This window comes from Lepisma saccharinum, unplaced genomic scaffold, assembly GCF_977018435.1.
Source record: "Lepisma saccharinum unplaced genomic scaffold, izLepSacc3.1 HAP1_SCAFFOLD_898, whole genome shotgun sequence".
Lineage (NCBI taxonomy): Eukaryota > Metazoa > Arthropoda > Insecta > Zygentoma > Lepismatidae > Lepisma > Lepisma saccharinum.
Window position 1 is genome coordinate 11,695 of NW_028143554.1, and position 13,703 is coordinate 25,397.

The window sequence follows — 13,703 nt, forward strand, 5'->3', positions numbered from 1 at the left end:
AGTATACACTTGCGCATGCGCCTTCCTCGCAAAATTCGTGGAAAGGAGAGGGAATAATGGAATAATAGTTGCTTGGCGGGCGGAGGAGTCGTGGCACACATACGACTCTTTGAACGTGTCGTTCAATTCTGGTGAACGAGTCGTTCACCGCTCACAAGAGAGAGTCGTTACTTTTGAACGACTCGTTCACGAACGACCCATCACTATTCTATATTCCTTGAGATTGAGTTGTGTCAAGCTGGTTACTTTGTTCCCGTGTAAGAAAATTAGCACCTTCAGTGGTATATACTTTGGGTGTAATGTAATTCCACTGCGTATCAGTGCCCAGGGTTGATGCATAATTTTTCAATCTGTGTGTGTTCTTTAGAGGGGTGAAATTAGCATTGAATTCAAGCTGGAAGAGATCGGAGCCTCTAAAACCAAAGGGGCCCAAGTTCCTTTTGTTTTATTGCGATTTCGGTAAACATTTAGGTACTAATCTGATATTCCCAGGATAGATTTCTTCATTTTTACAGAAGAAACTACTTACGGTAATAAGTTCCTGTAGCATTGTTTAACATCTGGAAGTTGTTTTGGTATAATTTAACAATACAGGGAATTTCTCCAATTTGTTTCAAATTTCGGATACTTACTAATTTGGGTCTCCTAATCACGAATCTGCACTTAAAATTTGGCGCTCACGTATCGAAGTGGTACTATTATCGTATGAGGGAAACACCTACGAATCATATATTTCGGACTTCTTTACATTTCTAATGTGTTATTTTCGAATGCGGAACATTTCTTAAGGTGAAATAATGCATTTCTAACTAAGATACTGTCTATTTCTTCTATTTACGAGTACTTACTGTTACTTGTTATTTCGAATCTGTAACACATTATGGCCATGATAGTGTACTGGTTTAGGGGGCGTTCTGAGAGTGTTTTGTCGATTTATGCAGTGTTGCAACCTCGTTCACTGGAAAATATCTACTTTCGTGCCCGGATTTGAAATTATGCTAATACGTCGCAAACCATTGACGTTAGCCCCACAAACCATAGACGCTAGCCCCACAAACCATAGACGCTAGCCCCACAAACCATTGATGCTAGCCCCAAAAACCATCCACGTTAGCCCCAAAAACCATCCACGTTAGCCCCAAAAACCATTCACTTTAGCCCCAAAAACCATTTTCCGTAAGGTTAGGTTAAGTTAGGTTAGGCAAGCATAGTTTTAAAAAAAAAAAATTGATACTACTTTACCGGAGACACCTATCAATGATTTATTTCGCAATTTTTTACATTGCTAATGTACTATTCTGCGTTGCAGAACTTTTCTTTAGGTAAAATAATGGATTTCTAATGAAAATAATGTATATTTCTTACATACGATAGCCCCACGAACCATCACGGGGACGAGGTATGCCTACTAGGTTACGTTAGGTTCCATTAGCACTCCTTTCGTTCAATTTAGCATATATACGGACAACATCGGAATTACAAATTCCATGGCATCTTCCACACCCGGCAACAACTTCACAACGCATCCTCGACACGTCATGTTGTAGCAGCAGCAATAGTGCGTCGGAAATAGATTTTCGTAGAAAACCACATGCATTCGCATTAAAATGGATCAAAACTACATTCCCGAACATCAACAACGCTACAGAAAATGATTTTCGTAAGTAATTTCTCCTATAAATTTGAAGGAATCCGTTTCCCTCATTCAATAATGTTACCCATAGTTAAATTTTAGGGTCGTAGTAATATCAGGAATATATATATTTCGTTCTTTAAGTATTCGAAACGGAAAATCTTGCGATAAATAATGAGCAATTGTGCATTGTCGGTTGCGATGACTGACCCTCTTATTTTGCAAGTTTGACACGTGAGCGCCAAATTTTAACTTCAGATTCGTGATTAGGAGCCCTAATTTAGTGAGTATGCCGAATTTCAAACAAAATGGAGAAATTCCCGGTATTGTAAAATCGCTCCGCCCCACAAACCAATCGGTAAATATGCGATAACACCCGGACACCTTTCACTCATTTATTTCCTTAATTTTACCACTGGTACTTACCTATTTTAGTACTACTTTACTATACCGGAGACACCTATCAATGATTTATTTTCCAATTTTTTACATTGCTAACATACTATTCTGCATTGCGGAACGTTTCTTTAGCTGAAATAATGAATTTCTAATGAAAATAATGTCTTATTTCTTACATTAACGAGTACTTACTGTTGTCCCTTATTTCCCCACAAACCATCCACTGGTAGCCCCAAAAACCATTGACGTTAGCCCAAAAAACCATCCACGGATAGCCCCACAAACCATTCACACAAGGTTAGGTTAGGTTCCATTAGCACTCACTTCACCCCTAAATTCATCGAAAAAAGAAAGTGCGGCGAACATAGTTAAAAATAGTAATTTTCGTAAAAAGAAGGCACGTTTGGAAACACTGCAGAGATCGCGTGACTTTCAACGCTCTCGCCATCTTCACGCACACAATGGAAACAACGGCATAATGTGACAGGCAATGCCAATTTCTTACGTAAAAAGTGATTAATTCTTGTTTGGCAGCATTAAACTACGAAGTTTTTACTTTCCGTGAATGAAAATACCTCGAAGAACGTCCAGAATGCTAAAGAAACTCATTTCAGTAAGTACTTTCTCCTGTAAATTTGAACAAATCCGTCCGGGCGATATCGCATATTTACCACCATTTGCGGAAACGTACGTTCTTCAGTTACAAAAACACTTTTTTTTTTTTAAAAAAAAAAAAATTGCAATTACTTTGATCAAAAAAACGTGAATAGACATTAAAGAATGTTCCGCGAAGCAGATAGGTAAGTACAAATGTCAAAAATTGACAAAACGAAGAAGTTATAGGTGTTCGGGGAATATCAGATTTTTACCAAAATTTACTATTCCACAAACACATGTAACTTCTTTGTTTCGTCAATTTTTGACATTTGTACTTACCTATCTGCTTCGCGGAACATTCTTGAATGTGTATTCACGTTTTTTTTTATGAAAGTAATGTCAATTTTTCACATTACGAGTACTTCTTTATTTGCATTGTTTCGTTTCCATAAGAAACAATATGGCGCGTACACCTTCCCAGGTCATCGCGCGTCGTGCTTGTGTTTTGTCAATGCAGTGTTTTAAACCTTCGTAACCCAAAAAATACTCAAGTGAAATTTTTTTGATAAATATGCGATATCGCCCAAAAGGATTTCTTCAAATTTACAGGAGAAACTACTTACTGAAATCAGCTTCTATAGCATTGTCAAAGTTCTTCGAGGTATTTTCTTTCGTCGAAACTGAAAACTTCGGTAACAGTTTCATAGATCGGAGACACATTAAAATCGCATATTTCAAGGTGCCATTATGCTTTTTACACGAAAACAAATGCAATTTTTACATTCTGAGTGCTTTTTTTTTTATTCCTTTCTTCGTTTCCAGAACACACAGTATGGTGGGCACATCTTGACTCACGTTGTGGTTATGCAGTGTTTCAACCTTCTTCGCCGAAAAATACCTACTATCATGTTCGTCACCGATGGAAATTATACATTATGCACTGGTAGCCCCACGAACCATACACGGATAGTCCAACAAACCATTTCCGATAAGGTTAGGTTGGGTTAGGCAAGCATAGTAAAACAAGAAAGGGGGTTGAAACACTGACAGGGGCTGACGTTATCAGAGGTATGCAGCATCTGGTTGTCGTAGTGCAAGCAAATGAAAGCAACGGCAATTGTGCGTCGCTGAGATATTTCTCTTGAAAAATACACGATTTCCCGGTCAAATATATTCCAGATGAAAGAAAATACCTCGACAAATGTTATAAACCTTGAAAAAACTCATTTCCGTAAGTAGTTTCTTGTGTAAAATTGAAGAAATGTGTCTCCGATGTATGAAAGTGTTACCAAAACTTCACCATAGAATGAGATGTATGAAACTGTTACCAAAACTTCACCATAGAATGATGTAGAATCAACAAATAGTCTCTTTTTATGTAAGGAACTTGCATTTTCTGTAAAGCGACAACATTATGCCGTTGTTTCAATTATATACCTGCAGAATGGCGCGAGCGTCAAAAGTCATGCAGTCTCGCCAGTGTTTCGAAACGTGCCTTTTTTTACGAGATTTTTTTTTTAACTGCTTACCTAACCCAACCTACCCTAACCTTGCCGGAAATGGTCCGTGAGGCTATCTTGAATGGTTTTGGGGCCTATCCGTCGATGGTTTGTGATGACATAATGAACACGAAAGTAGGTATTTTTCAGTGAAGAATGTTGAAACACTGAATACCCACTCCAAATCGACAAAAAACAAGCACAACGTGCGATGATCCATGACGATTGCACGCCATTTTGTCTGTTACCCAAGCAGGACAAGGAAGACAAATAATGACGTAATATGAAAAGTTGACACTATTTAATGGAAATAGACATAACTTCACCTTAAAGAATCTTCCGCAATGCAGAATAGGTAAGTATCAATGCTAGAATTAACGAAATAAATGAGTGAGGTGTTCGGGCGAAATCGCATAATTTTTTTAAGCTTCTTCGCATTATTTTACGAACAAAATTTTAACTATGCTTACTTAACCTAACCTACTGGAAATTGTTCGAGGGGCTATGCGTGAATGGTTTTTGGGGCTATCCATCAGTCATTTGTGGGGCTACCCATTTTTCAAGTACCCAATTACAAAATCCAGTGGATCTTCCACACCCGGTATGAATTTCACCATGCGTCCACGACACGTCATCTTTTTGGAAAAGAATGGCGTGGTTGGAAACCCTGCAATCGACAAAAACAAGCACGACGTGTGATAATCTACGGAGGTGTACGCGCCAAAGGCTATTGTGCTTCAGAGAATTAATTTTCAACAAAAATAATGAATTTCCGCCGTGCTACATTCCCACATGACAGGAAACACCTTCCAGATGTTAGACAATGCTAGAGGAACTTATTACCGTAAGTAGTTTCTTGTGTAAAAATGAAGAAATCTGTTTGTGTAATAATAAATTAGTACCGCGATTTCATCATGCTACGAATGCAATTTTTACATGGTTCGATTGTGATTTACATCTGTTAACATCAGTGACGTGTGGTGACCTCAACACTTGGGGTAGCAATCAGAGGGGTGATGAAGGGTAGTTGGTGTGGGTCATAACCCCTTCCGCCCCTCACACACACGCACACCCTTTAGGGCCCAAGTTCCTTTTGTTTTATTGCGATTTCATCATGCTACGAATGCAATTTTTACATGGTTCGATTTAGTTGTATGTCTGTTAACACATAGTGCGGTGTTTTACTTAAGATTTTGTTCATGTTTGTTATATGCTTTCGTGGTTAGGTTAGGTTTGGTTCCCTTAGCATTAAAATAAAGTCCCTAAATGCAATCTACTAAGGTTCCGATTTACTTCTACATTCATTCCACGCTTCTACGATATTTTCTATCGCTTGTAGACAGAGAATCATCTGTCCATGAGAAGTGCACCTGCTTGCGTAAGGAAATATTCAAGTTGTTTTTTTTTCAACATAAATAACTTTTTTTTCGAGTCCAAGCAGTGCTCATTACTTTAAGGAAGGTTCATATTTTGTGTTACTTAGGGTCAATTTTTGTCACATTTTGTTAATCACTAAGATGATACGATATAATTAAGGAAATTTCAAACACATAGAATGCCATCCCCAGGTGGTGGTTCAAAACTGGAACTCCTGGTGTCATAGCGCATTGTGATAACCACTTTCCCACAGTTGGTTGGTTTGGTGTTTTAAGCCCACTTAATGCACAGAAAGGCTAATCGGGACTGGCCCTACAGCTAAAAGTGAGATCTGAACCACTATGTGCCTGTACCGGGTACCGATCCAGGACTGCTTGCATTCCCTCACAGAGATCGGCTGACAACAAAGATGAGAGGAAAGGGCTAACCCTTTGGATACGTGGGTATCGGTAAAGCAAACTGCATTTTCCCTGAGTGGTAATTTTCACTTGGATTTTTGAAACACCATCTTTGTGTATATTTAACTTTTTTTCAAAAATTTTGCATTGCTTGATTTCCCTTATTTCTCCATCTCACGATCTCATTACTGAAGGATCCAAGTTCAAGCCCTGGCCTGTGCATGGGTGTTTCTTTCTATCCACCCTTCACCCATTTAATTTAATCAATGTTCATCATCATTAGGTAATGTGATGGAAGAGCAATGCTAACAAAGAAGGAAAGAAAATACAAATAATTTCCTCCAAGTACATTTGCAGGGCACTATGAAATCTAAAGTCCAGAGTTCTCTGTTTATGATTGCCCTCATGACTTCCATAAGTTTATTAGCTACTTACTTATTGCGATTAAATCTATAAAGCTAGAGAAAGTAATCGGAGGTGGCAAAAATTCAATATATTAAAGAGACAATCAGGTAACTATACACACCTTTTTGTAGTTTCTTCAATAATATTAATTTCGCTTTTGAGTTCTGGAAAAAAGTTTTCATCTCAAATGATTTCATTATTCACTGCACAGTACTACACACAGGAACAATAATGTGCACTTGTCACGGGTTCTAATCCCGGCCTTCATCAATTCCATCATATATCATTCTCATCCTCATTTTCGTGATACCAAGATGTGGCAGAAAAGCTAAGTAAAATAAACTTAATCAACAACAACAAGAAGAACATGCATTCTCTTGCCGAAATAAATACGTCCATATTTATGACTGTTTAGCTTACCCAATTGTTTTCATTGGAGTCCAAGAGAATAGTATATTTAAATGAAACACTACTAAAACGAGACTAAGAGAGTGAGCGTGAGCAGATATTTGTTATTTTATCATTATATATTTCTTATTTGAAAAAAAAAAAGCATAACATTTTTTTTCTGCATCGGTGTCCCTGTGTGTTGTGCACATATGCTGTGAAGGCACATGGGGCGATGTGGAGGTATAGAGCTCCACATATTCTTGATCGTGGCCATAGTTGTGATGGCGATCAGCATCCTGCCTGGCTGCCTTTACCCTCCAGGGTTACCCACACGTACCCATTTATACGAGGCTGGGTGATCCTCAGAGCCATGTAGAAACAGCAAAATGAGTGGAAGATTTCCTTGTGCAGATCACCTGCCGTGAAATGAGCCTAGGTTATCCAAGTGATAGCCAGATGCTCTAGGAACTGAGCTAAGCGAGTCTTGGTAGATGACTAAAATTTTAATAAATACCCAGTATTTTCGCAAATTTTATTTAGCTACCCAGTGTCTAAATACCAATGTCCGAACCCTACCCTACTTATGACTTCAGTCTTCTTCAATCTAGATTTCAGAGGATGACAGTTTGCCAAAGTTTGTGTGCTATCTGAACATAGACAAGCCAGAGAATCTTGCAGGACTTCCATAACATGTCTTGTGAATCGGAACTCCTTCTCAATGAATACCCGTCATCTACAGAAGAGAAGCAGAGAGGAGAGACGGGCTTGGAGGTAAAGTTAATTTTCTTACTTGAATATGTTGTAATACTAAAAAATAGTCTAATCTTATATGCTCTTGGTGTGGTAATAGATGCATTTCTAAGGTAGCTATAGAAAGTATTATTTTTGCACCTGCTGTTACTAATAATGAAATCTGCCTCCCCGATGGCGCAGTGGTAGCGTTGTTGCCTTGTAATCAAGGGGTCCTGGGTTTGATACCCAGTGGAGGCACATAGTAGTTCGAATTTCACTTGTATTCATTCTGCTTTATTCTCTTGTATCTTCATGTGTGTGTGGCATGGACCTCATTGTAAATGTCTTTCAAAATACATGAGGAATGGAATATATGTTACGAGAACAAGACATTGCCATGCTTAAAAAATAGTTTAAAATTCATTATATTTTACCATACATTGTTTATAAATGTCTGTGTTAATGCACTCATCATAATAAAATGGTAATAATTAAGGCCACACATAGAGTGGGTAATAAGAACACCACGTTCAGCTTTTCAGTTTTCTAACATGAGTGTTCATCAGCAACTTTAAACAATGAGGAGGTTGAAAGGCTAATTTGTAGGACAAATGTAGTTTTTTTTTACAATATTCCTGGTGGAAACCTTTATTTAAAAATTCAAAACACTGCATTTTATATTTTAATAACCAGTCCCAGTAGATCTTCTATAACTAAATTGTATATTTTACACAACAAAATCAGATAACACTCAGTGGAACCCCATTTTTAAGTTCCTCGATCTTATTTTTCCCCCAAAATTCTAAGCTCTTTAGCTACTGTCAACTGAGGAATATTTATGGAGCGAATTTACAATACCAGAAGTATCTCCAATGTGTTTGAAATTTGGCATACTCACTAATTTTGGCCTCCTAATCACGAATCTGCAGTTGAAATTTGACAGTCACGTCTAGAAATTGGAAAATAATACAAAATAAGTGGGTCCGTGAATGGAGTAAACACCCTTGATTTATGAAGAAAACAACCATTTTTACTGTTTCAAAACTATGTTTATGATGACCCTTAATTTTTACTATGCTTGCCTAACCTAACCTTACCATGAATGGTTCGTGAGGCAAACATTTTTTCCACCTTATGCAAGGTGCCATTTTTTCACATTCAAATCAACACTCCATGCAACAGGTATCACTTATATCACAACACTGTAGCAACCACACCATTGCCAAACTTACCTCTATTCGAAGCAGCATTCCCCAATCTCTTCTCCCTCCATTTTCATTTAAATAACTGTACCACATTAACGATCTTTTCATTCCTTTCCTCCTCCATTCTTCCACGAGCAATGATCTACAAATAACATAGTAACACTGTGGCTATGCTGTAGACTGCATAACGAATAGCAAACTTCACTTGTTCACATCATCAAACATGGCTACCATAATAGTGTATCGACAATCATCGCGTTAATATGTGCATGTAATTTCGCAATTTCTGGAAATAACTGCCAATTTTTAATTGCAGATTCTTGATTACGAGGCCGAAATTAGTGAGTATGTGTAATTTGAAATCAATCGGAGATACTTCCGGTATTGTACATTTATACCATATTTATTCTGAATTGCACTGTAAGGCCAATTACTGTTTTGCATTTTCTGACTTGAAGCACCATGAAAAATCAGATACAACATTGGTTTGATTGATTTGTTGTTTTAAGTCCACTTTATGCACAGTAAAGCTAATCTGGACTGGACCTACAGTTTAAAGTGGGATTCGAACCACTTGGGCCTCCACCGGGTATTGAACCTGGGACCCGATTGCTCCGTTGGAACATGCTGACTATCTTCTGTATTATTTCAAGTAGTCTGCCTGTCTTCAAGTCTCTGCCCATCCAGGTTTTTATAGAAACCATAGTGCATGTTTGGTGCTGTCATGGTCTAGTAAATAGGACATCTGACTGCCACGAGGGAGATTCAGGTTCGATTCCTAGGTTGGGTGATCTGAGGTAAGACATTTTCTGGTCTTGTCCATACACAAAGCACCTCTGGGATTCACCCAGCCTCAAATAAATAGGTCCTGGGAGTAAAGGTGGCTGGAGAATGGTTGCTGATCACATCATGTCTAAAGTGTCCAAGATCGAGAATGTCTGGTGCCCTACCCTCACATCCCTTAAATGTGGCTTAAAGGCACAGTGCAATATGCACAGGGATCTTTTATCATAGGCATGTCTCAATTGACAACAAAAGGGGTGCCACTAGTCCCTATCCTTGACTCTGCAGTTAAAGTAGCCAATTTTCTTTGCCTCTGTATCCACTAGGGCAGTGGTTCTCAACCTTTTCCAATCGGTGATCTACCTTGTAGAATATTACACTTCGTGGGACCCGGGAGCACCAAAACTGGGGCAGGGGGCCTCCCTCCCAGTTCTCCGCTGGGCCTCCCTGTAAGGGGTCCAATGTATAACTTTCAACACAATTTCATTTTGTAGCAAAATATTATTTGCATGATGGAAATTTCATAAATTATTTCAGGACTTGGTGGAAAATGAAGCAGGATTCTGCTCTGAAATGGGCATCTTACTCTATCTCAGTCTTTCTGTTTCCAAATACACATTTAATTAAGGAAAACTCATTGTATATTATGATTAGGTACAAGAATAGAGAAAGAAGCATGGGAATCCTGTAGTCCTCGTTTTCTTGAGTGAGTCAGTCCATCGAAAAATAGGTAGGTTTTACACATGAATGTAAGCTACTTTTAACTTCCATTGTCGGCGTATGTTGGTGCATCATTTAACTCAACTTATGAGCTTCCAAAATTTGGAAGGTTTTGGCTATCACATTCAAAAGAGACAAATGAAAGGAATGAGAAAACGAATTGATCATCTTTGTTCAGCACATAGCAGTGAATGGACGTTTCCACTAACTTTTTTTAAATACCATTTTTAAAATCTATACCATCGACAAATAATCCCTGCAATTTCCCACATTCATGTGCATTCCTTTTTAGGTAAAAAAATTACTTTCCAATTTTCGAGCCGAGCGTTGTGCTCAAAGCACACCTGCGTCATGTTGTGACGTTATGGTTTGGCTCATCCTGTCGTCTGCACGTTGTGTTGGCTTCATTTGATATTAGGGTGCGCCTGTGTCTGCTATGAGATAATTTATTGAAAAAGAAACACAATTACTAGAATCTTTAGTGGTCCTTACCACTGTCAGCACTTTACTACAGTTTTCTCTGCCGAGTTAACATTGCAAGAAAGAGTTTACCGTTGCCTTGTGTAGAAACAACAAGTTTCCATCTTGTTATAAGTTATAAGAGCCGAGCTGCCCGAATTTTGTAATTGGTCAGTGTTGTTGGTATCACAATGGAAAATAAAGAGGTATAAGTTGTGCATTTTAACATTATGCACAAATATGAGTACCAGATGACCCAATAAGATATTCCTCAATGTACCCACAACTGAAAAAAAGGCAACTTGCTTGGGTGCAATTTGCATGGCGAGGCCACATCACTGATAAGCTACAAGAACAGTGAACCTGGTCTGTGAAAGTTATGTAAAAGTGCAAATTACTAAAAACACTGTTCTACTTTATTACAATGGTATGCATTACTATAGGAGTGACCAGAAATTCTTGTGCGAGGTACGGGGTTTAGGCTCATAACAGTCAAATAGTAGAAATATTAAACATAATAATGGTTATGTTCGTCATCAGTGGCAGCGATTGGGTTCCAAAACGAGGGGGGGGGGGGGCGCAAAGGCAGTACATTTCCCTTTGTACATAAGGTTTAGCATAGTGTGGGGCCAAATGTGGCAAAAAGTGGGGGTGCAACTGCCTCCCTCTCCACCACTGATTGTCATTATGGAACACCTATAAGCTAATAAAGTAAAGGAGTTTTATTCCTGTAATAATGTTATTACATCCTTCCTTCGAGGGTCTGTTGCATTCAGTCCACCAGGTGAGCGAATATGCAGCACAACATTTTTTCACCACATTTCAATACAGTTATTATACTGAAATGCATAGTACTATATTTTGTTATTTACATTCACAGGCCTTGTTAAAGAAAATAATTTAAGTTAGGGGTAAATTTTGGTCTTAAAGTTTATGTTGTGTGACCTCTTACATAAAAAAATCTATTTTTTTGTAAAATCATTTGTTCTTTGGTTTAAATGGTAAAATATGGTTCCTGCATTTACACAACTTTTGGAATCATGGGCATTTTTTTAATTTGTTTTTCTTTTGGAATCATGGTCGTCGGAAATTGTTTTATCAATTTTTATTAATGTTATTACTTCCACTATTCAAGTTTTATCATTGTCCTGAGTTTCTGCAAAAAAATTCTGGCAACGCCCTTGGTTGGAATAATGCCTAATTGAAATTAATGTGCTATTATTATTAACAATAAGAACATACTTTCTGTTTTTTGTAACTTGAAATGAACGATGCCAACTTCTAGGAGCTGGTCAATGGATCAGTTCCAAAAACTCCCACCCGTCGTGACGATCATATGCATTACATACATTTATTTTCAGCTACGCAGAAAAAAATAAACGCTGGTTTGTACTGTTGTGCAAGAAGACACTGTAACATTTTTCTCCAGGTAAACTTATTGCACTGCAGCAATACCACCACTACTACTAATAATAATAACTGAAGCTTAAGAACGATTGCTACTCAGAAATTATTGCAACAGAATAATATTGATTGATTTTGAATATTGTGTCGATAATCGTAGTAAAAGTAAAACATGCGAAATTTCCCTTGGAAATCTTAACTCGCTGCTTTCGCTCCTCTCATTTCTGCAAAACATTAAACTACCGTGAATGCATGTACACATGTTAGATTACCGGAATTGGATTTCGTATATCTTTCATCTGTTCTTAATAGAAACATTAATTATGAAAATCACAGCGAATCTTTTGTGTTCTGTTCAGCGTTACAAGCACGAGGAGCAGTGCCTTCTTGCAGTGTGAAGCAGAAGACGTGCTTTCACTGCCGAACAAGAACGTCATAACTGCAATATCCAATCAGAGGCAGTTTCAATTTTCGTGATGTATATCATCAATCTGGTACAACTTCTAAGGTCAAATTTTAGCAACCTATGTCGAATTAACACAAACTATTTTGCACAACGTTCATATAAAATGAATGGCATGCAGTGATTTAAAATCATATTTTAGGTTAGAGTGGAAATATCCATTGTGGTGGTTGGATGTTGTTGAGCTTAGAGTTGAGATAGGAGAATGGAAAAAAAGAAAAACTGGAACACTTTTTGACTATTTCAAGAAGAAATAAAAAAATGTGAGTAGTAACTTGGTTTGCAAACTCTTATATAAAACTTAGTTCGCTTATTGGATCTCATCAACCTATTAATTATAAACTTTATTATTATTATCATTATTATCACATGTAAAACACTTGGCTTGGATCCATCCTGAAATATAGTTCTCTATACAGTGCGTACCTGTGATGGGGATATATAACTAATAGTTTCACACCTGCAAACGGCATTAAAGTGGCTTAATCCTGTCTCTATCTCAGAGAACTAAAGTATTTTGTGGAAATACCAGTATGACAACAATTTGGTGGAACATTAATTATCCAACTAGGACTGTAAAATCAATATATGATATATATATATTTAATTTATTATGATATTATTCTCATTTAGTTCTGGAAAAGTCTGTAAATGATATGCTATAGATTAGTACCCATGATGCAGAGTTAGGGCAGCTATTCAGGAGGGTATTTTTATAATTTAGGCCCGTAGGCTATTCTTTGTTTTGGGCGCTGCCGACATTATTATCATCATTACTTTCATTATTTGCATGCTTTGTATTAAAAACACTTCTAAACTTCAAAATGTACACACATCTGAGAAAAAAAATATGACTTGAGTTGAAATGCAGTACTGCAAAAAGAAGTTATTTAAACACTAGAAATCCTTCCCTCTATCTTTTTTCATGGAAAAGGAAGTAAAAGGACTTGACATGTTAATTTACTTTGCAATTATTTCAAATTTAAGGAATTTCAATAATCTTCAGCATCTAGCGACCCTTAGGCTATAGCCAGTGACGTGCGGTGACGTCGATATTTGGGGTAGCAATCAGTGGGGTGCCCAAGGGGGGGTTGGTGTGGTTCATAGCCCCCCCTTTATCGCTCAGTACTTCTAAGAAAACTGTCAACAAGAAAAGATTGTAAACTAAGGAATGACGTAACACCCATCCCCTTTCGAGAATCAAAAACAATTTGATTTGACTATTAAGCCAGAGATCCC

At 37.6% G+C, this 13,703-nt stretch overlaps 1 protein-coding gene across 1 annotated transcript in view; it reads left to right on the forward strand.

Moving 5' to 3' along the window:
* Positions 1-357: 357 nt before the first annotated feature.
* Positions 358-13,703, forward strand: part of LOC145983425 (uncharacterized) — a gene marked incomplete at its 3' end in the record, with an annotated part of 58,928 nt that continues 45,582 nt past the window's right edge. Inside the window, exons 1-2 of the mRNA XM_083116538.1 lie at positions 358-459; positions 7,307-7,469. The remainder of the gene's footprint in view (positions 460-7,306; positions 7,470-13,703) is intronic.